Source organism: Caretta caretta, chromosome 1 (assembly GCF_965140235.1).
Source record: "Caretta caretta isolate rCarCar2 chromosome 1, rCarCar1.hap1, whole genome shotgun sequence".
Lineage (NCBI taxonomy): Eukaryota > Metazoa > Chordata > Testudines > Cheloniidae > Caretta > Caretta caretta.
In genome coordinates this window covers 69,639,869-69,656,480 of record NC_134206.1, presented here as the reverse complement: position 1 = coordinate 69,656,480, position 16,612 = coordinate 69,639,869, and positions in this window count along the sequence as shown.

Here is a 16,612-nt window from a genome sequence, read left to right as displayed (position 1 = left end):
TGGTGAGCCGCAGAAGTGCATTCCGCTGGGATGGAGACCTGAACTTTCATACAAGAGGTTCATGTGATGGCTTCAGGGTCTGACTTTGAGGCTAGCGAGGGTCTGAGCCTCATTGAGGTGGATAAGGATGAAAAGGAATGAGTGTCCCTCACTCCCAGAACCCACCAAGAGTCCAGCAGGTCTCCTCAGGATACAGCAGTGGGAGTCTCCAGCGGCCTGCAAATGAGGAAGGAAGGAATTGTGAGCCTTGGCACTTGGGGAAATGGTGGCTTCCCAGGTCACTCTTCCCTGTGACAACCCCCCAGCCCCCAGCAAGGGATTTGGGGTGACCTGGCCAAATTGTTGGCATTGGTGGCCCAAAGCTGGGCAGCCTGCCAGAGAAAAGTGAGCCACTCTCAGGCAATGGGGTAACACTGTCAGAGATTTGGGGAGGGAGTAATATCCAAGGGATATGGAGCAATCGGGGAGGGACTTTCCTATCACCAGGTGGCAGCATTCCTAATAAGATACAGGCAGGAGACAGAGTGGCTAGAGCCCCTAGAACTTATGCGGGATCCAATCAGCCCCTCAGGAATCATCTGTTTAAAGGGGCAAGGAATCGATTTTAAAGGGGGATTTGTGAATTTATTTACCTTGCTGTTTCGAGAAGAGCACACAGGGGAAGGGGATAAAAAGGACAGGGAAGAGAAGGATTAATCCCACAGACCTAAGGTGCCTCAAACGTGTGAGAACTGGTCCACAGCCTTTCACATTTATGCAAGTATAAATTTGTGTGAGGAGCCCTGAAAGATGTATTTCCTTATTCAAGTTTGAGGACTTAATATCGAAGGCTTTGTGACGTTGCACTCCATAATGTTTTATGGAAATATGCTTGAGTGTGAATATGATGTAACTGGAATATGCTTTATGCCAAAGGTGTCTTGTAAGGTATCATTACAAAGCTTATGATCAACTGAGTGTGTTCATCCCATTTGTTTGTAAGTATTATTTCTATGTCTGGAGTGAGGAAAAATAAGATATAAACTCGTATTACTGATATAAACATATTAAGTGGAAGCCATTGAGGGTGCTTCAGAACCAATGACCTGTGAATGGCTCTGTTTTCTTGCAAACCTTCTTGGGTACATGCGGGACAGCCCTGAAAGAATGGAGGTTGGGGTCTCCCGGCACATGTGAACATGTCACCTGATACTGAAATCCATCTTAAACCTGGTGCTTTTCCATTTAGAAGGAGGGGTGGGGACCCAGAGAGACAAAAGATTCCTGCCTTGTGCCAAAGGCCACTACTACTTTGATAAAGCCATGCCCATGGGATACTCGGTGTCAAGTGCTACTTTTGAATGAATCAGTTCCATGCTAGAGTGGGAGATTGTGCATGAGACTGGCCTGCATCACACAGTGCACAATCTCCACTACTCCTTATTTGCAGGAAGGTTAGGAGCAGGCATCTGCAAGTGCTTGCATCAGGCGCTCCAGAACCTAAGCAAGCACGCTGGGGTCCCCATCTCCACAGAGAAGACAAAGGGTTCTGCCCAAAGTTTCACATATCTGGGCATTGAACTGAACAGTTATGTGCAGAGAAGTTAAAATCGGTCAGGGCATTGATGCGGACTCTCAAACGGACAAAGAAAATTACGCTGAGGGAACTACAGGTGGTCATGAGGCACCCAAACTTTCAGTGCCAGGCGGTGGCTCCTGGTTGGGCATTCTGTGCCCATCTGGCATTAACCTCCTGAGGAGTACTAAAACTCTACCACTTTGTCAGAAAACAAAGGAAGTTTAAGAAGCCTGGGAAAGATTCCTGAAACAGCTTAATGGGGTTTCAATATGATGTTTCGCATCGTTGCTCAAGACTGAGCTGCAGGTACAATCTGATGTCTCAGGAGGCATAGATTTGGGGTTTACTTTCAAGAATAGTAATGGGGGCACAGGTGGCCAGAAAGCTGGGTGGTTCAGGATGTCACAAGAAACATCGCCTTCCTTGAGTTTTTTTCTTCACTGATGGCAGTCACTATTTGGGGAGAAAAATTGCAGAACCAAAACTTCCATTTCTGGTGTGACAACCAATCCATGGTCCATATCATAAATAGACAGCTGGCTAAGACTATTTGGTTAATGAAGCTGGTGATGGCCTTCATTTTACATTGCCTGTAGTTTAACATCCTTTTTCATGCAGTGCATGTCTCAGGAGTGGATAATGATGTAGCCGATTTTCTATCTTGATTTCAGGATGACATATGCTAGGTCCTCACCCAACCTTCCAGCAGCGATTTGTGGGTGATTTCCCCAACAATCTGAAACCTGGTTCATGACATCTGTAGGGCTAGTTGAGGACTTGGTGGCCCTGCAAACGTTGAGGACCTATAAGGCAAAGGGCTTCATCAGAGTGGCCCATATCTACACAACAGATGGCACGATATGTGGTGTCTTCAGCCCACCGCAGGTTGGCTCCCTCCACTATATCTGGCCAGCTAGTAGGCCTGTCCTATAGAAGTAGGCTGGTGGATTTCCCCAACTGATGCAGGGATTTTGTAGTACAGAAGCTCTTAGAAGGATGGTCAAGGAGGGTTGGGTGCTGGAGTGATGACAGGCTACCCATAACAGTAGAAACTCTGACCAGGTTATTAAAGGCTGTACCACTGCTCTACCAAGGGTCTGGAAGGGATTCCATTTTATTTAGGATGACATTCGGTTTTGCCCTTTTTTGAACACTTTTAGTGACTGAGCTGGTGCCTTTGGAAGTTGCACTCAGGTTCCAGCATTTGGGGACTCTCCGACTGGTTCATGAACTTAAAGGATGTATCACTTAAAGGATGACTGGTTCATCTTAAAGGATGTATCACTTAAAGGATGTATCACTTAAAGGATGTTCACTTAAACATGTTCACTGTTCACTTAAAGGATGTATCACTTAAAGGATGTATCACTTAAAGGATGACTGGTTCATGGAACTTAAAGGATGTATCACTACACACAGGAGCAGTGTCCCTGCACTTAAGGTACTCAAAAACAGATCAGAAGGAAATGGGGGGCTTATGTGGTGGTGAAGGAATGTGCAGATGAGTGTTTGTGTCCCATAAAAGCTGTAAAAGACTCTACTAAAAAGCCAGAGTCAGCAGCCAGGCCTGTGGTTGCTACACAGTGATGACAGCTTCCGGACAAGGTACCAACTGGCAGTAGTTCTGAGGAAAGCCTGGCGCTACTGTGGTCTTGACCCAGGTAAATTTGGGACCTTTAAGAATCGGGGTAATGATGTTAGCAGCTGCAGTGAGTTTTGGCCCACAGACAGTGCAAGTAATAGGGGCTGGAAATAAAGGTGTTACAAGACTTAGGTCTGCACCAAGTTAAAAATGGCAGGGAACAGTAAAAAAGATGTAACTCACCCCATGCACTTTTTTTTTCCAGAAGATATCCAGAGCTTACTCAATATTTGGACTTGCTGGCACTCTACACTACACTGGCCACACAAGAGGGCAGCCAGGACACTGGTAGATCTCAGCTCAGGGCCAAAGATATTTGCTTCTAGTGGTTTGGCAAAAGAGGCATTCAGTGGGAATCAGCTCATGCCAGTTCTTCACTCACTGATGAACAATGCAGCCTCACCTCATGTCCCGGTTATTCACCTTCAGGAGAACAATTTTGGGGGGTGCACTGGAGTCAACTTCAGGGACAGAATCCAAGAGGGATATTAGCTTGGTTAGGCAATCATGGCTGGAGGTTAGGTTAGTATTGTGGGGCGCCCCGATGTGTTAGCACCACCACTGTGTGTGTGTGGGGGGGTAACTTTAATAAAAGTAAAGGAGTACTTGTGGCACCTTAGAGACTAACCAATTTATTTGAGCATAAGCTTTCGTGAGCTACAGCTCACTTCATCGGATGCATAAAGTGGAAAATACATTGAGGAGATTTATATACACACAGACCATGAAAAAATACACATTGTAAGGAGAGTGATCACTTAAGATGAGCTATTACCAGCAGGAGAGTGGGGTGGGGGGAGAGAAAACCTTTTGAAGTGATAATCAAGGTGGGCCATTTCCAGGAGTTAACAAGGACGTCTGAGGAATAGTGGGGGGGGAAAGGAATAAACAAGGGGAAACAGTTTTACTTTGTATAATGACTCAACCACTCCCAGGCTCTATTCAAGCCTAAGTTAATTGTATCCAATTTGCAAATTAATTCCAATTCAGCAGTCTCTCGTTGGAGTCTGTTTTCGAAGTTTTTTTGTTGAAGAATAGTCACTTTTAGATCAGAAATCGAGTGACCAGAGAGATTGAAGTGTTCTCCGACTGGTTCATGAATGTTATAATTCTTGACATCTGATTTGTGTCCATTTATTCTTTTACGTAGAGACTGTCCAGTTTGACCAATGTGTCAAAAAGTTTTAATAAAAGTTACATCCTGCTGTTTAAAATCTATCTGTGTGTCTGTTCTCATTTCACTGCTGTGTCTGCATCGGCTGTCACTTTATCTGTCACAGTCTGGAATAGCTGAGCATGCTGATCCTGAGGAAAAGTGCAAGCAGAAAGCAATGTAGCTTCCATGTCTCCCAGCTGGTACACGGCAGCTACTGCAGAGAAGAACCAGGGAAATGTGTAGAATAGACAGAGAGATAGGCATCAGACAAGAACACTTCCATCAGAGACAGTGCTATCTTACATAGATGATGCCTTCACAGACATCCGCGGTGATATTTACCAGGAATTGCAGAAAGCCTGTTAGCAAGAATCTCTGCTCTATCATCAAATCTGAATAACTTGCATCTCAGAGTTTTTGAAGAGCATGGTGAGGAGTTCTCTGGACAATTAATGTTGATTTTCAATAAGTCTTGGAAAACTGAGGAAGTTCCAGAGGACTGGAAGAAAGCTAATGTCGTACTATTATTTTAAAACAATAAACAAAACAACGCAGGTAATTATAGGCCTGTCAGCCTGACATCAATCCCCGACAAAATAATGCTAATAGTGACACAGGACTCGACTAATAAAAAATTTAAAGGAAGGAAATATTAATCAGCATTGGTTTATGAAAATAGAATTTGTCCAACTAACTCAATATTCCTTTTTGATGAAATTACACGTTTGGTTGTTAATAGTGTTGATGCAATATACTTATGTTTATGCAAGGCATTAGACTTGGTACCACACAATATTTTGATTAAGAAACTAGAACAATACAAAATCAAAATGTCACACATTAAATGGGTTAGAAACTGGCTAACTAATGAGCCTCAAAATGTAATTGTCAAAGAGAAATCATCAGAGTGGGGGTGTTTCTACTGGGGTCCCACAGGGATCAGTTCTTGCCCCTCCCTATTTAATATTTTTTTATAAATGACTGCAAAGAAAATATAAACCCACTACTGTTCAAGTTTGCAGCTGACACAAAAACTGGGGGAGTGATAAATAATGAAAAGAACAAGGCACTGATACAGAGTGCTCTAGATTGCTTGGTAAGCTAGGTGCAATCAAACAATATGCATTTCAATACAGCCAAATATAAAGTCATACATCTAGGAATGAAGAAGATGCCTTTGTGACCCTAAGTACCTCTGTATTCACACCCTACACACAATTATCATAAATGTGGTAAAAAAAATACACCTTGTAAGGTATCATTGGAAAACTAATAACTCACTGGTCAATAATATCATGGCAAAATGTATGTAGAAACATTCTATGTAAAGTTATGAATGTCTCCTGTATGATGAAGTGAGCTGTAGCTCACGAAAGCTTATGCTCAAATAAATTGGTTAGTCTCTAAGGTGCCACTAGTACTCCTTTTCTTTTTGCGAATACAGACTAACATGGCTGCTACTCTGAATCCTGTATGATGTTACGAGCACATGTTCAAGACCAGAGAGCCTTTCCTACATAAAGATATTAAACAGGTCTGTCCTAAGGAAAGGCTTACCTCAATTTACATATAAGCAGTAAACAGGGCCATCAAGTTAACAAAGGGAGGAGACTGCAGGAAACAACGCAGTTTGCATGTTAGCAAACACTGCCAAGAAAGAAAACAGTATGGTGATTCCTTCGCCACCAGACTCCATCTCGCCTTCTTCACAGCTTGAATACACTTTACTTTGAGAAGAAACTTTCAGGAGAATCCATTTTCACAGCTCCACTGGACTATAACAGAAAGGGGTAATGAACACTATATTACCTCTTTCAGCTAAGACGACAAAGGAACCAGCACTTTGGGTTTCTGGAGGAGATCCTGACTGGGGAGGCGGGGGATGTCAGCCATCTTGCAGAAAGATTCTGGGTGAAAAAGTCATATTAGACAAAGACTTGATCTCACTTATTTTACTTTTAATTTAAACCAGCAGTGTTGTGTTTGAATTAGTTATCTCCAGTTAAAGTGATCATCTGTGTATTTTGACCTACAGGTGCAAACAGAACTTATTATTCTGCTGAATGTTGCAGGAGAGGGCTGGACATTGCAGAGCACACGGGTTTGGGAAAGCTTGGTGGGGTGTTTAGGGGTCACTTGCTAACTTTAACCAAGTCTGGTAAAGATAAGAGTGAGTCTGTGATAACTGCTTGTAGGCTGTTGGGTTCAAAGTGGTTGAATCAGAGCTGTACAGTACACAGAACACAGAGTGCATGCTGGCTGCATGTGTGTTCCAGGCAGGTACCAATAGTAGCAGAAGCATTTGGGGCACTCATAAACAAGTGGTGACACTACATTTCAGTGGTCTGAATTGCACCCCTGAATGTGACAGCCAGACTTATAGGATGAGGGACTCTATCCTAGGAAGCAGACACTCTAGAAAAGATTTGGGCATCATGGTGGATAATCAGCTAAATATGAGATCCCAGTGTTGCTGTGATTAAAAGGCTGATGTGATTCTTGGGTGTTTAAACAGGAGAATATTGATCAGGAGTAAGGATGTTATATTACTTTTGGATTCAGTGCTGGTGGAATTCTGTATCCAGTTCTGGTGTCCACAATTCAAGAAAGATGTTGAAAAATTGGAGGGAGTGCAGAGAAGAGCCACAAGAATGTTTAAAAAATTGGAAAACATACCTTGTAGTGATAGACTCAAGGAGCTCAATCTATTCATTTATCAAAAGAGAGGTTAACGGGTGACTTTATCACAGTCAATAAGTACTTATATGGGAACATAAATTTGATAATAGAGTGCCCTTAAATCTAGCAGACAGAGGTATAACAAGATCCAGTGCCTGGAAGTTGAAGCTAAACAAATTTAAATTAGAAATAAGGCACAATTTCTTAACAGTGACATAGCGGTTGGAACAATTTACGGTTGTGATGAAGTCTTCATCACTGGAATTATTTTAATCGAGATTGTAAATTTTACTAAAATATATGCTCTGATTCAAACAGGAATTAATACAGGGTAGTCTTACGGTCTGTGTTACAGAGGATATGGTCTCCCACAGCAAGTTAAAAAAGTATAAAGAAAAGGAGTACTTGTAGCACCTTAGAGACTAACCAATTTATTTGAGCATGAGCTTTCGTGAGCTACAGCTCACTTCATCAGCTGTAGCTCACGAAAGCTCATGCTCAAATAAATTGGTTAGTCTCTAAGGTGCTACAAGTACTCCTTTTCTTTTTGCGAATACAGACTAACACGGCTGTTACTCTGAAACCTTAAAAAAGTATGGATTGGATGAAAGGACTATAAGGTGGATAGAAAGCTGGCTAGACTGTCAGGCTCAACAGGTAGTGATCAATGGCTCGATGTCTAGTTGGCAGCCGGTATCAAGCGGAGTGCCCCAGGGGTCGGTCCTGGGGCCGCTTTTGATCAACATCTTTATCAATGATCTGGATGATGGAATTAATTGCACCCGCAGCAAATTCACAGACGACACTAAGCTGGGAGGAGAGGTAGATACGCTGGAGGGTAGGGATAGGGTCCAGAGTGACCTAGACAAATTGGAGGATTGGGCCAAAAGAAATCTGATGAGGTTCAACAAGGACAAGTGCAGAGTCCTGCACTTAGGAAGGAAGAATCCCATGCACTGCTACAGGCTGGGGACTGACTGGCTGAGCAGCAGTTCTGCAGAAAAGGACCTGGGGATTACAGTGGATGAGAAGCTGGATATGAGTCAGCAGGGTTCCCTCATTGCCCAGAAGGCCAACAGCATATTGGTCTGTATTAGTAGGAACATTGCCAGCAGATCAAGGGACGTGATCATTCCCCTCTATTCGGCATTGGTGAGGCCACACCTGGAGTATTGCGTCCAGTTTTGGTCCCCCCACTACAGAAGGGATGTGGACATATTGGAGAGAGTCCAGCGGAGGGCAACAAAAATGATTAGGGGCTGGGGCACATAACCTACGAGGAGAGCCTGAGGGTCCTGGGGTTATTTAGTCTGCAGAAGAGAAGAGTGAGGGGGGATTTGATAGCAGTCTTCAACTACCTGAAGGGGGGTTCCAAAGAGGATGGAGCTAGGCTGTTCTCAATGGTGGCAGATGTCAGAACAAGGAGCAACGGTCTCAAGTTGCTGTGGGGGAGGTCTAGGTTGGATATTAGGAAACACTGTTTCACTAGAAGGGTGGTGAAGCACTGGAATGGGTTACCTAGGGCGGTGGTGGAATCTCCATAGAATCATAGACTATCAGGGTTGGAAAAGACCTCAGGAGGTTATCAAGCCCAACCCCCTGCTGAAAGCAGGACCAATCCCCAACTAAATCATCCCAGCCAGGGCTTTGTCAAGCTTGACCTTGAAAACCTCTAAGGAAGCCTTGGTTGGGATGATTTAGTTGGTGTTGGTCCTGCATTGGGCCAGGAGCTTAAGTGCCATATTCACAAGTGACTTAAGGCCTGAAAATTGGACTTAAGCTTCTAAGTCATTTAGGCCCTTTTGAAAATCTGACCCAATACCTAGTGAAATACTAAAGAAAGAAAAACTAACAACAACATTTTCACTTGAATAATATGTTGGTTTTTTTCCTATTGATTTTTCTTGATTGATCTTTGGTCTTGCTCAACATGCATGCATGCCCAATCAGGTTAAAGAATAATGGCCTCATTTGTGCATTTTCTTACACCTGGTGTATTGATTTACAGCTGTCCAAAAAGAAAGTGAAAGGCTATTGTATTCTGATTTGTAAGATTTTTTACACTCACTTTGTACCAACTTAATGACTACAAAAGGTGCTAGGCAGTACAGAATCAGATACCAAGAGTTGATATTCTATTTATTAGAGAGGTAAATATAATGACTCATGAATTTTCTCTTGAACTCAGGAAATCTGATCGTTCTTATTACTGTAAATCTCCCTAGAGCTAAGCCTAGAGAGTTCCACAGTGATTCATTGTTTTACATAACTCTAATATTATTGACTGTTTTTCCCTCAAGGATGTGCTTATAACCTCCCATTTTATTTCTATTTGTTCCCAGTTATTTAATTGAACTCATTTGTGTTACACATACAGAAACAGAGCTTGAATTGGATGCCTGTTTTATTGATTTCACAAAACAAAAACTGGAAAATACCTGGCTCAGCACACAGGTCTGACACAGAATATAAATACTATTATAAATACAACATAAATGCACACCAAACTAATACTTCCTGTTCCTCCTTAAAACTCTATAAGGATGCAGCTGGATCTATACATTATTATGTATAGATCCTGCACCCATACCACATTGTGCTGTGATCAAACCAAATGTTACATGCTAAGCAGAGTCAAGCCCATTTTGTACTTGGCCGGAAAACCTCCAAGGCACATGTTGTTGCTACAGGAAGTTGTGTTAGCAATTCAGGAGATGGCATTTCTCTCTCTAAGTCAGTACTGAACAAACAATCCAGAATAGCATAAAGGGACATTTTGCTGCTGGAGCTTCCATCTTTTGGACTTGGGTCCTGACCACTGCTACCAAACAGGTGCCTTAGCTTAACCAGAACTTTGATAATTACAGTATGCCTGTGTAAATTCCCCTCCAATTCTCAATTGGATATGGTGTTTTTTATCACTTCCTTTCAAACTGTTGCATGAGATTGCTATGCATGATGCGGGGGAGGGTATGCGAGTGAACCACTTTTAAATTTTCCAAATAGCATGAATATTAATGCTCTTCAGTAAGCCAAATTTGGGAAATAGTTAGCTCATGAATAGTGGGGGGGGGGGAGGGTCCAATTCCTACCTACCACTAAATCTACCACATATGAAGATGTCATCAGCGGATCTGTACACCTGCAGTGGAACTCCTAGACACTTGAGAAAAGGTGGAGGAAAGTCACGCAAAAGGAATGGTGATCATTTCCACCCTATTGAACAGGAGGGTCACGTTCATAGAATCACAGAATCATAGAATATCAGGGTTAGAAGGGACCTCAGGAGGTCATCTAGTCCAACCCCCTGCTCAAAGCAGGACCAATCCCCAATTAAATTATCCCAGCCAGGGCTTTGTCAAGCCTGACCTTAAAAACTTCTAAGGAAGGAGATTCCACCACCTCCCTAGGTAACGCATTCCAGTGTTTCACCACCCTCCTAGTGAAAAAGTTTTTCCTAATATCCAACCTAAACCTCCCCCACTGCAACTTGAGACCATTACTCCTTGTTTTATCATCTGCTACCACTGAGAATAGTCTAGATCCATCCTCTTTGGAACCCCCTTTCAGGTAGTTGAAAGCAGCTATCAAATCTTCCCTCATTCTTCTCTTCCGCAGACTAAACAATCCCAGTTCCCTCAGCCTCTCCTCATAAGTCATGTGTTCCAGTCCCCTAATCATTTTTGTTGCCCTTCGCTGGACTCTCTCCAATTTATCCACATCCCTTCTGTAGTGTGGCGCCCAAAACTGGACACAGTACTCCAGATGAGGCCTCACCAATGTCGAATAGAGGGCAATGATCACGTCCCTCGATCTGCTGGCAATGCCCCTACTTATACATCCCAAAATGCCATTGGCCTTTTTGGCAACAAGGGCACACTGTTGACTCATATCCAGCTTCTCATCCACTGTAACCCCTAGGTCCTTTTCTGCAGAACTGCTGCCTAGCCATTCAGTCCCTATCCTGTAGCGGTGCATGGGATTCTTCTGTCCTAAGTGCAGGACTCTGCACTTGTCCTTGTTGAACCTCATCAGATTTCTTTTGGCCCAATCCTCTAACTTGTCTCGGTCCCTCTGTATCCTATCCCTACCTTCCAGCATATCTACCTCTCCTCCCAGTTTAGTGTCATCTGCAAACTTGCTGAGGGTGCAATCCACACCATCCTCCAGATCATTAATGAAGATATTGAACAAAACCCGCCCCAGGACCGACCCTTGGGGCACTCCACTTGATATCAGCTGCCAACTAGACATGGATCACTACCCGTTGAGCCCGACAATCTAGCCAACTTTCTCTCCACATTATAGTCCGTTCATCCAGCCCATACTTCTTTCACTTGCTGACAAGAATACTGTGGGAGACCATGTCAAAAGCTTTGCTAAAGTCAAGGAACAACATGTCCACTGCTTTCCCCTCCTGCACAGACCCAGTTATCTCGTCAGAGAAGGCAATTAGATTAGGCAGGCATGACTTGCCCTTGGTGAATCCATGCTGACTGTTCCTGATCACTTTCCTCTCCTCTAAGTGCTTCAGAATTGATTCCTTGAGGACCTGCTCCATGATTTTTCTAGGGACTGAAGTGAGACTGACTGGCCTGTAGTTCCCAGAATCCTCCTCCTTCCCTTTTTTAAAGATGGGCACTACATTAGCCTTTTTCCAGTCATCCGGGACTTCCCCCGATCGCCATGAGTTTTCACAGATAATGGCCAATGGCTCTGCAATCACATCTGCCAACTCCTTTAGCACTCTCGGATGCAACGCATCCCGCCCCATGGACTTGTGCTCATCCAGCTTTTCTAAATAGTCTCGAACCACTTCTTTCTCCATAGAGGGCTGCTCACCTCCTCCCCATGCTGTTCTGCCCAGTGTAGCAGTCTGGGAGCTGACCTTGTTCGTGAAGACAGAGGCAAAAAAAGCATTGAGTACATTAGCTTTTTCCACATTCTCTGTCACTAGGTTGCCTCTCTCATTCAGTAAGGGGTCCACACTTTCCTTGGCTTTCTTCTTGTTGCCAACATACCTGAAGAAACCCTTCTTGTTACTCTTAACATCTCTTGCTAGCTGCAACTCCAGGTGTGATTTGGCCTTCCTGATTTCTCTCTGGCATGTCCGAGCAATATTTTTATACTCTTCCCTGGTCATTTGTCCAATCTTCCACTTCTTGGAAGCTTCTTTTTTGTGTTTAAGATCCGCAAGGATTTCACTGTTAAGCCAAGCTGGTCGCCTGCCCTATTTACTATTCTTTCGACACATCGGGTGGTTTGTCCCTGTAACCTCAATAAGAATTCTTTAAAATACAGCCAGCTCTCCTGGACTCCTTTCCCCCTCATGGTATTCTCCCAGGGGATCCTGCCCATCAGTTCCCTGAGTGAGTCAAAGTCTGCTTTCCTGAAGTCCAGGGTCCGTATTCTGCTGCTTCCCTTTCTTCCCTGTGTCAGGATCCTGAACTCGACCAACTCATGGTCACTTCCTCCCAGATTCCCATCCACTTTTGCTTCCCCTACTAATTCTTCCTGGTTTGTGAGCAGCAGGTCAAGAAGAGCTCTGCCCCGAGTTGGTTCCTCCAGCACTTGCACCAGGAAATTGTCCCCTACACTTTCCAAAAACTTCCTGGATTGTCTGTGCACCGCTGTATTGCTCTCCCAGCAGATATCAGGGTGATTGAAATCTCCCATGACAACCAGGGCCTGTGATCTAGTAACTTCTGTGAGTTGCCGGAAGAAAGCCTCGTCCATCTCATCCCCCTGGTCCGGTGGTCTATAACAGACTCCCACCACGACATCACCTTTGTTGCTCACACTTCTAAACTTAATCCAGAGACACTCAGGTTTTTCTGCAGTTTCATACTTGAGCTCTGAGCAGTTATACTGCTCCCCTACATACAATGCAACTCCCCCACCTTTCCTGCCCTGCCTGTCCTTCCTGAAAAGTTTATATCCATCCATGTGAGTTATTCCACCAGGTCTCTGTTATTCCAATCACATCATAATTCTTTGACTGTGCCAGGACTTCCAGTTCTCCCTGCTTGTTTCCCAGGCTTCTTGCATTTGTGTATAGGCACTTGAGATAACTCGCTGATCGTCCCTTTCTCAGTATGAGGCAGGAGCTCTCCCCTCTCGCGCGCTCCTGCTTGTGCTTCCTCCCAGTAGCCCACTTCCCCCCTTACCTCAGGGCTTTGGTCTCCTTCCCCCGCTGAATCTAGTTTAAAGCCCTCCTCACTAGGTTAGCCAGCCTGCTTGCGAAGATGCTCTTCCCTCTCTTCGTTAGGTGGAGCCCGTCTCTGCCTAGCACTCCTCCTTCTTGGAACACAATCCCATGGTCAAAGAATCCAAAGCCTTCTCTCCGACACCACCTGCGTAGCCATTCATTGACTTCCACGATTCGACGGTCTCTACCCAGGCCTTTTCCTTCCACGGGGAGGATGGACGAGAACACCACTTGCACCTCAAACTCCTTTATCCTTCTTCCCAGAGCCACATGGTCTGCAGTGATCCGCTCAAGGTCATTCTTGGCAGTATCATTGGTGCCCACGTGGAGAAGCAGGAAGGGGTAGCAATCCGAGGGCTTGATGAGTCTTGGCAGTCTCTCCGTCACATCGTGAATCCTAGCTCCTGGCAAGCAGCAGACTTCTTGGTTTTCCCGGTCGGGGCAGCAGATAGATGATTCAGTCCCCCTGAGGAGAGAGTCCCCGACCACCACCACCCACCTCTTTCTCTTGGGAGCGGACCCCCAACCCTAGGACAGTGCATCTCATGCCTTCCAATCGGTGGAGTCTCCTTCTGTTCCCTTCCCTCAGATGTATCATCTAGTCCACTCTCCGCATTAGTACCTGTGGAGAGAACATGAAAACAGCTACTTACCTGTATCTACGCTGCTGGTACATGGACGCTCCCCTTTCTTCTTCTGGAGGTCACATGCTGCCAAATTTCTTCATCATCCTCCTGTCCCCTCTGCGCAGCCTGCTCTGAATCTTCAGAACGTTGTGTCCGTAAAAGCATATCCTGACGTCTGTCCAGGAAATCCTCAGTTTCTCTTATGCAATGCAGAGTCGATACCTGTTGCTCCAGGCCTTGAACCTTCTCTTCCAATATGGAGACCATGATGTCATGATTTGGAGTTGTGCTGCTTCCTGACCCATGAATTTGAATATTATGTAAATATAAGACTATGCACCTATCTCATACCATACACTGTAGCTGCACCATTTCACCCCAAAACCTCAGTTGATATATGGAGAGATCCCTGTCTATAAGTGTGCATCCATTTGTGAAGCACTTTGGGATGAAATACTAGATATTTTTAATGATATATTAATTATTGTGATTCCTTTTCAGAAATGAGACCAAAAGAACACTGATGAATGTAGTCCCAAATTATTATCAGTTTATTTAGATCTAAGGTTTCTTCCACAGATTGCAAGCAATGTGACTAACTTGATATAGTCAGTGCACATAACCACTCAAAATAGGAGCTTGCCGAGGCACTTTTTGATGGTAGTGGAGTGCTGAATCCTGATGATTTCTACATTAGTTTGTTCACTTTAAATTTATTCACCAGAAAAATCCGAGAGATTAAAGGCTATGGTTGAAGTCCATGTTATCTGTCCACTATGCTCTGTTTAAATCACAATGTTTTCATTATCTGCTGTATCTCTTTGATGATAAAATGAAATATGACTGCAGTCTGATTGTCAATCACAAGAACAACTTCACCAAACTAAGCTCTCATGTGGAGCAATGTGAGACTTATCATGACACATTGCTCCTTGACCTCATGTTAGATCCAGTTGTGTTAAAGCCACTGACAGCTGGGAGTTCAGCAGTATATTTTAATTCTGGTGCTATCACAAAGAATCCTTTAACACTTTTTGATTATAATGTAACTTAGCTAGCAGACTAAAGGTACTGTGTTTACTGGTGCCTTTTGACAGTTTTATATAAGCAACTTATTTATTACAAGACACATTTCCAGACTCAAGCAACTTATACTTAGGCCTTCCCCACCACCCCCCGTTTCTGCTCATTTACTTTAATTTGATCACAGTTTCTTTCTCCTTAAGTTGTATTTCTGCTGCCTTTAAGATGTCTGTTGTTTTTATTAATACTCAGCAAACCGCCTCAGTCTCGTCACTCAATTTCTAGTTTCAAAACTTTACTCTCAGAGGCATATCATTGAGTGTACTGAATGGTATGTTTTCTATATACCATTACATGCTTATTCTAGCACTAATGCTCTTGTTACAGGTAGCCCACAAAGCTTTGTACTTTCTTTGACCCAAGGACCTCTTGGTGCCTACTGGCAGAGGGCACAAGGGGGGCACAGGGTTTTATAGGGATACCCTGGGTAATATATATGCATAATAATTCATCAAAGGGTGCCATGTGAGGTCTCTACCAAGAGCCTACTGGTCTATCATAATCATTGCATAATGTATGGATGAATAATATTTAAGAAGTTAGGTATCTATACTAAAAATTATGTTCTTAAGGTCTTGGAGTTAAGGCAAATCACCAGGAGGCAACATACCTCAGACATGTTCCTTTCAGGCAGGAGGTACCAGACACTTATCTACTTGTCTGGGCATGCATGTTTTGTGCATTGTGTATCTCACAATGGATGCCTAGTTACTACTAAGCGAGAAGCTGGTTGAAAGATTACAAAATCTACAAGAGAAAAAATCTGCAGGAAGAAACAAAACAGTAGGGGGAGAGGTTCTGTTTGTGACTAAAAACAAAGGCTTATTAAGGTATATCTGGGCATACAAGGAAACATACAGGGTTTTTCACCTAGGAAACAAGCTGACAACATATCTGTCTTATGAATAAAGGATTACAGCCACACCTGGCTGTAAACACTTCAAGGATTTTGGGTCAGCAATATTCTACAAGAGATTAGGTTATCTAGTTAGTAAAGTGTTGGCTCCAGAATACATATTATACTTTTATTGCATCTGTAACGATTTGTTTCCAAGATTTTTACTTGAATCTCTATTGATGAGGGGGATGAGGGGGATGAGGTGGATGAGGCTTTCTTCCGGCAACTCACAGAAGCTACTAGATCGCACGCCCTGGTTCTCATGGGTGACTTTAATCATCCTGATATCTGCTGGGAGAGCACTACAGCGGTGCACAGACAATCCAGGAAGTTTTTGGAAAATGTAGGGGAGAATTTCCTGACGCAAGTGCTGGAGGAGCCAACTAGGGGGAGAGCTTTTCTTGACCTGCTGCTCACAAACCAGGAAGAATTAGTAGGGGAAGCAAAAGTGGATGGGAATCTGGGAGGCAGTGACCATGAGTTGGTCGAGTTCAGGATCCTGACACAGGGAAGAAAGTGAAGCAACAGAATACAGACCCTGGACTTCAGGAAAGCAGAATTCGACTCCCACAGGGAACTGATGGGTAGGATCCCCTGGGGGAATAACATGAGGGGGAAAGGAGTCCAGGAGAGCTGGCTGTATTTCAAAGAATCCCTATTGAGGTTACAGGGACAAACCATCCCGATGTGTCGAAAGAATAGTAAATATGGCAGGCGACCAGCTTGGCTTAACAGTGAAATCCTTGCGGATCTTAAACATAA